This window comes from Erpetoichthys calabaricus, chromosome 10 (assembly GCF_900747795.2).
Source record: "Erpetoichthys calabaricus chromosome 10, fErpCal1.3, whole genome shotgun sequence".
Lineage (NCBI taxonomy): Eukaryota > Metazoa > Chordata > Cladistia > Polypteriformes > Polypteridae > Erpetoichthys > Erpetoichthys calabaricus.
The window spans coordinates 158,397,270-158,403,482 of NC_041403.2; positions in this window are offsets into that span (position 1 = coordinate 158,397,270).

A 6,213-nucleotide genomic window follows, 5' to 3' on the forward strand; every position below is an offset into this window, starting at 1 on the left:
GCACGTCAGATTTTTGAAATACACATCATTGCTGTTTTTGACACTTTTGAATATCAATATAATAAATCAACACATTACCTGGAGTTTGGACTCTGTCCCACCAAAACTGTTTTGATGTGTTTATTCTGAAATCAAACCAGAAGTCGATACCAGAGATACTCTAAAACATGTTTATGTCAGTTTACCTCGATATAAAAGTGAGGTCAGCATGCTCAAATATTTTTGAGGCACTCACTTTTGCGCTTGTACCGCACATCCGTCTCTCTTTGCAAGAACCAACAGCGGTCACCCATCATGCTCGGAGTGAATTTTCCCCGATATCAGTTTTCCATCACCTTTGTATTGTGATGAAATCTTTCCCCATACTCATCTTTGACATCGCTTAGATTTGGTGGAAGAAAGTCGAGATGAGAATGTAAAAAATGCGTCTTCATAAGCTGATATACTTTCAGCAGGTTCTCCACAACCTCAGCATGATTCTCTGCTCTGCTCTGTGACTGTCAAGAAAATTCTGGGCAACCTGCACGAATGAGGCTGCTGATTCAGTGGGCTTCAGTTTCCTTTTGAACTCATCGTCAAGCATCAGTTCATGGACTTCAGGACCAACAAACACACCTTCCTTAATTTTGGCTTCACTTTTCTTGAGACCAAACTTATTTCTTAAATGCTGAAATGCATCGCCTTTACTGTCCAGTCACCCTAGTTGTCCAAGACCTGGAACATCATAACTAAAAAACGGGACTTGCTGGACGAAAACGGTTTTCAGATTTGGAGTCAGCAAGTGAAATGTGTTAAAGTACAGGTGAAAGTATCCCAGTAGCAAAATGCCTGTTGACCAGTGTTATATAGTGCCTTTCACATCTATCTGTTGTGGTAAGTGGCCCAGACACAGACAGGCGGACACTGAAGGTTCAAACACCAAGACACGTTTATTCATATTTTACATACAAAGTGTACCACGCACAACCCAGTGCCTCAGCACCAATCACCCTTCAGTCCTGGCCTCTTAAGAATGCCTCTCTTCTCTTGACCACCTCCACTCCTCTACACCGAGCTCTGTCCTCTTCCACCCAACTCCAGCCATTGAATTGAGGGAGGAGGCCCCTTTAATATTCACCCGGACTTTCTCCAGGTGTCTCCCAATGAACTTCTGCCGGCACTCCCCGGATGTGGTGGAAGTGCTGACGACCAGGGCTCTCCACGCATTCGGGCACCCCCTGGAGGTGACCACGGGTCCCTATAGGGTTGAGCTTCCACACTCCTTTCCTGTGGTCCCCATAGCCACCAGGGCGGTCGCCCCCTTGTGGTCCGGAGGAGGTGTAATCCCTCCTCCGATCCTTACGGGCGTCCCGGCTGGGTACCGTCCCCAGCCACTCGCCACACTGTATATGTCTATCTATATAGTACCTCTCATAGCTATCTATCTATCTATCGATCCTCAGAAGAATTGATTTATAACATAAAGCCACTGTCAAAAAAATGACACAGAAAAAGTTTGGTTTCTGAAATGAACTGTATGGCTTTTGGATATACATTGCATGTTCTGCTCACTTATGGTAAAATGATGAGCTGATAATATTTTAGGCATAACTTATTGCAACACAGCCTAAGGAGTCTTGATGGACTTCTCTGCAGACCTCCAGCCATCTGATGAGGTGGGCCTGCCTGGACCCTGCCACACCTCAATGTTGTTCATATCTCTCTGGCCACAAGTATTTTTCAATGGTGCATTACCTCTGACGTCTTATGTTCTGGGTTTGGATGCTACCTCGTCCTCTTCTTCCACTCATGCATTGATTACACTCGGCTCAACATGATGATAACTCCTGGATGCGAATCAGTAAGCAAAGAGCTTGCTGCTTGCTCAGGCAACACAAGTGCTGAGATAAATGTAAACCTCTTTCTTCATCATCATCATCGTTATTTTGACTCTGCTTACACTGATGATGGCAGCAATAGTAACATGCTGAGCTGGGCTGACCAGGCAAGCCCTCCAGCGGAATTCCGAGGCTCTCCCAGGTCAGCCTAGAGTGCGACAATCCCTCCAGCGTGTCTTGAATCTTAAAAATGGAAAGCCAAGCTTTAATTCTACCCGTTGTGCAAACTCATCAGCAGGTTGGGTTCTGAAGCCCTTTCTTATGCACTCACCCCCCCCCCCCAATTGCTTCTTATGTCTGCATGGGTTTCATGTGGGTGCTCTGGGTTCCTCCCACCATCCAAAGACAGGCAAGGTAGATGGATTGGCAATGCCAGATTGGCCCGTGTGTGTCTGGGGTGTGTGGGTGACTGGGTGTGTTTTCCTTGTGATGGCCTGGCAGCCTGCCCCTCCAGGTTTCTTCCTGCCTTGTGCCATGTATTGGCTGGGATAGGCCCCAGCACCCAATTTGTTGGCTCACATAATGTTTCCCATCTGAACCAACTAAATTAAACTTGCATTCGTCACTGAAGTGAACTTTGGACCAGTTCTCCTCAGTCTACACAACAAACTCCTCGGCCAAGGCTTTTGTATTCTTGTCGCTGACAAGAGGCTCGGTCACTGCAGAGTGGGCCTTCAGTCCCAATTCTCTCCAATGACAATGACAAATTCTCGCCTAGTTCAGCACTGAAATGGCAAGCAATTCCAGCTGCAGTGTCGAACCGATCCCCACTGAGAGTTTCCATATTATTCTTTCCTTGTGCACTCATCTATATGTGAACAACCGATCAGATTTCAGGACTTGAATAGCTTTATCTCTTTGCAAAACTTCAATATTGGTGAAATTATATTCTTGGAATGATCAAAGTCTCTTCCAACGGCTTACGAGGACATCCCACCAGCCTTCATCTGAACAAGCTCACGTTGTGGCTCACCCTCTTGCAAAATGCCTGCCAATGTTGACTAATCACTTGGTGTTGCCTGGCATTTCAAGACATCGCCAGATAAGAATGAGCGTTTAACTAGGACAACTCCTTCTGTCATTTATTTAATCAACGGCCTTCTTCAATTATATTGTTAAAATCTTTTACGTTGTCATGTGGGAACATTTTCACTAATAAAATATGATTACAATATGGCTCTTCTGTTCATGTTGGATTTGGATAAGCAGTGACTTTATAAATTCTAAAAATGTTATTTTTTCTCTAATTTTGATTTCCTCAGCCTCCCTGGAAAAGTCTATTCGGGGGTTCTGGAGAGGAGGGTCCGTCAGATAGTCGAACCTCGGATTCAGGAGGAACAGTGTGGTTTTCGTCCTGGTCGCGGAACAGTGGACCAGCTCTACACCAGGGTCCTGGAGGGTGCATGGGAGTTCACCCAACCAGTCTACATGTGTTTTGTGGACTTGGAAAAGGCATTCGACCGTGTCCCTCGGGGAATCCTGTGGGGGGTGCTCCAGGAGTATGGGGTACCGGACCCCTTGATAAGGGCTGTTCAGTCCTTGTACAACCGGTGTCAGAGCTTGGTCCGCATTGCCGGCAGTAAGTCAAACCCGCTTCCAGTGAGAGTTGGACTCCGCCAGTGCTGCCCTTTGTCACCGATTCTGTTCATAACTTTTATGGACAGAATTTCTAGGCGCAGCCAGGAGTGTTGAGGGGGTCCGGTGTGGTGGACTCAGGATTGGGTCACTGCTTTTTGCAGATGATGTTGTCCTGTTTGCTTCATCAGGCCGTGATCTTCAGCTCTCTATGGATTGGTTCGCAGCTGAGTGTGAAGCGGCTGGGATGGGAATCAGCAACTCCAAATCCGAGACCATGGTCCTCAGCCGGAAAAGGGTGGAGTGCCCTCTCAGGATTGGGAGCGAGATCCTGCCCCAAGTGGAGGAGTTCAAGTATCTCGGGATCTTGTTCACAAGTGAGGGAAGAATGGAGCGTGAGATCGACAGGCGGATCGATGCGCATCCGCAGTGATGAGGGCTCTGCATCGGTCTGTCGTGGTGAAAAAGGAGCTGAGCCGTAAGGCAAAGCTCTCAATTTACCAGTCGATCTATGTTCCTACCCTCACCTATGGTCATGAGCTATGGGTAGTGACCGAAAGAACGAGATCGCGAATATAAGTGGTTGAAATGAGTTTCCTCCGCAGGGTGTCTGGGCTCTCCCTTAAAGATAGGGTGAGAAGCTCAGTCATCCGGGAGGGGCTCAGAGTAGAGCCGCTGCTCCTCCGCATCGAGAGGAGTCAGATGAGGTGGCTCGGGCATCTGATCAGGATGCCTCCTGGACGCCTCCCTGGTGAGGTGTTCCGGGCACGTCCAACCAGGAGGAGGCCCCAGGGAAGACCCAGGACATGCTGGAGGGACTATGTCTCTCGATTGGCCTGGGAATGCCTTGGGATTCTCCCGGAAGAGCTAGAAGAAGTGGCCGGGGAGAGGGAAGTCTGGGCATCTCTGCTCAAGCTGCTGCCCCTGCGACCCGACCTCGGATAAGTAGAAGAGGATGGATGGATGGATGGATGGATGGAAGGATGGATGGATGGATGGATGGATGGATGGATGGATGGACGGATTGCTAGTAAATGTTGCCTGGCAATAAAGTTCAAGTTTGGACATGAAACTATCTTAAAATTAAAATTCAATGTACAAAGAAGATGCCATTCTCTTAACTATCTTCATACTCATGGCAATCAAAATAATATTGTTTAAAAGAAGAGAAAAACCTAGCAATATATTATTACCAATAGATATTTTGATATCATTCTAAAGTATATCAGTATAACTGCTGGTCCTTAAAAATGTAAAATAGTTTTTAGGTGCAACTTACAAAATGAACATTTTAAACTAATGTCATATTCTGTAAGAAGCTTCCAACAGGGCAAGATTTATGAATTAAATGAAATGATCTTTTTATCTTATTAGTTAAAAAAAATTACAGTAGTTGCAAAACCATTTTCCAGTTAATATATGTAGTAGTAGTAGGGTGTTGTATTGTGTCAGCCATTATGGATGGAGTGAGAAATCAAGGAGAATAACACTTTACATTGACTAACTAAAAAGATTACAATATGCAAGCTCAGGCCGTAATAGAGAAGGGGCCTGAGTTGCCTCGAAAGCTTGCATATTGTGATCTTTTTAGTTAGCCAATAAAAGGTGTCATTCTCCTTGATTTCGCACTACATCCAGTTAATAAATTTGCAAAAATCTCAAGTAAACTTTTTTCACGTTGTCATTATAGGGTGTTTTGTGCAGAATTCTGAGGAAAAAAATGAATTTAATCCATTTTGGAATAAGGCTGTAACATAACAAAATGTGGAAAAAGTGATGTGCTGTGAATACTTTCCGGATGCACTGTATATTGAAGTAACTTATGTCAGTTTGGAATTATTGAAGGGACAGAAGACATAAAGCTCTTGTGTTTTACTGTTCTTTCTACCAGAAAATGAGAAACAAGTCTTACCACCAAAGGATTTCATTGGTTCATCTGATGAAGCTGCATTTCTATCCCAATGTCTAAACAAAACAAACACGGCAGATGGAACTGCCCCAAATGTGATTTGCAAAATATTTTGGGGTTTCAGGCACACTCTTAAAAATAAAGATGCCAAAGTGGTTCTTTAGAGTGATGCCACAGGAGAACCATCTTTGGTTCCCAAACGATTTGCATGAAGGCTCCAGAAGATCCATAACTGGTAACAGAATAAATTGATGCTAACAGATTCATGAAATACCAATGGGTTCCTGATTTTAAAAAGACTCTTGTCACACACAATAACACAGGCGAAGCTCAGATTCTCATGATCTGTTAGTATCCTTCTGGTAACCTGCAGTACATTAAACATTTCTGTTTTGTCTGCATACAGTATATTAAAAAAATAAAAAAAACTTTCAAAGCCCAAAGAACCACCTTCATATACAGTACAAAGAACCCAGATTGAAATGGTTCTTTGTCAAGCAGTGACTCTGCACAACCCAGTAAAATGTTAATAAGGATCCATTGTTTTTCAGAGTCTTGTGTCTTGATAGAAAGTCCAGGTAACTGTACAGCAAGGCTTCTTTATTGCATAATTGACTCACTGGCATTACAACAGCATGAAACCACACAAATTATATATACTGAATAAAATAATACAATTGATTCAGATAAAACAGGTTTGTGGGGAAACGTTAATGCTCGTATATAAGAGCTTATGCCAGTAACGCCTGTTGATAAAAATGGAAAGCTTGACAAGATCAAATTTAGACCTCCACAACGAGATAAACACATGTTGAAGAATCGGATTGCAAATAGATGTTAGGTTTATCAAAG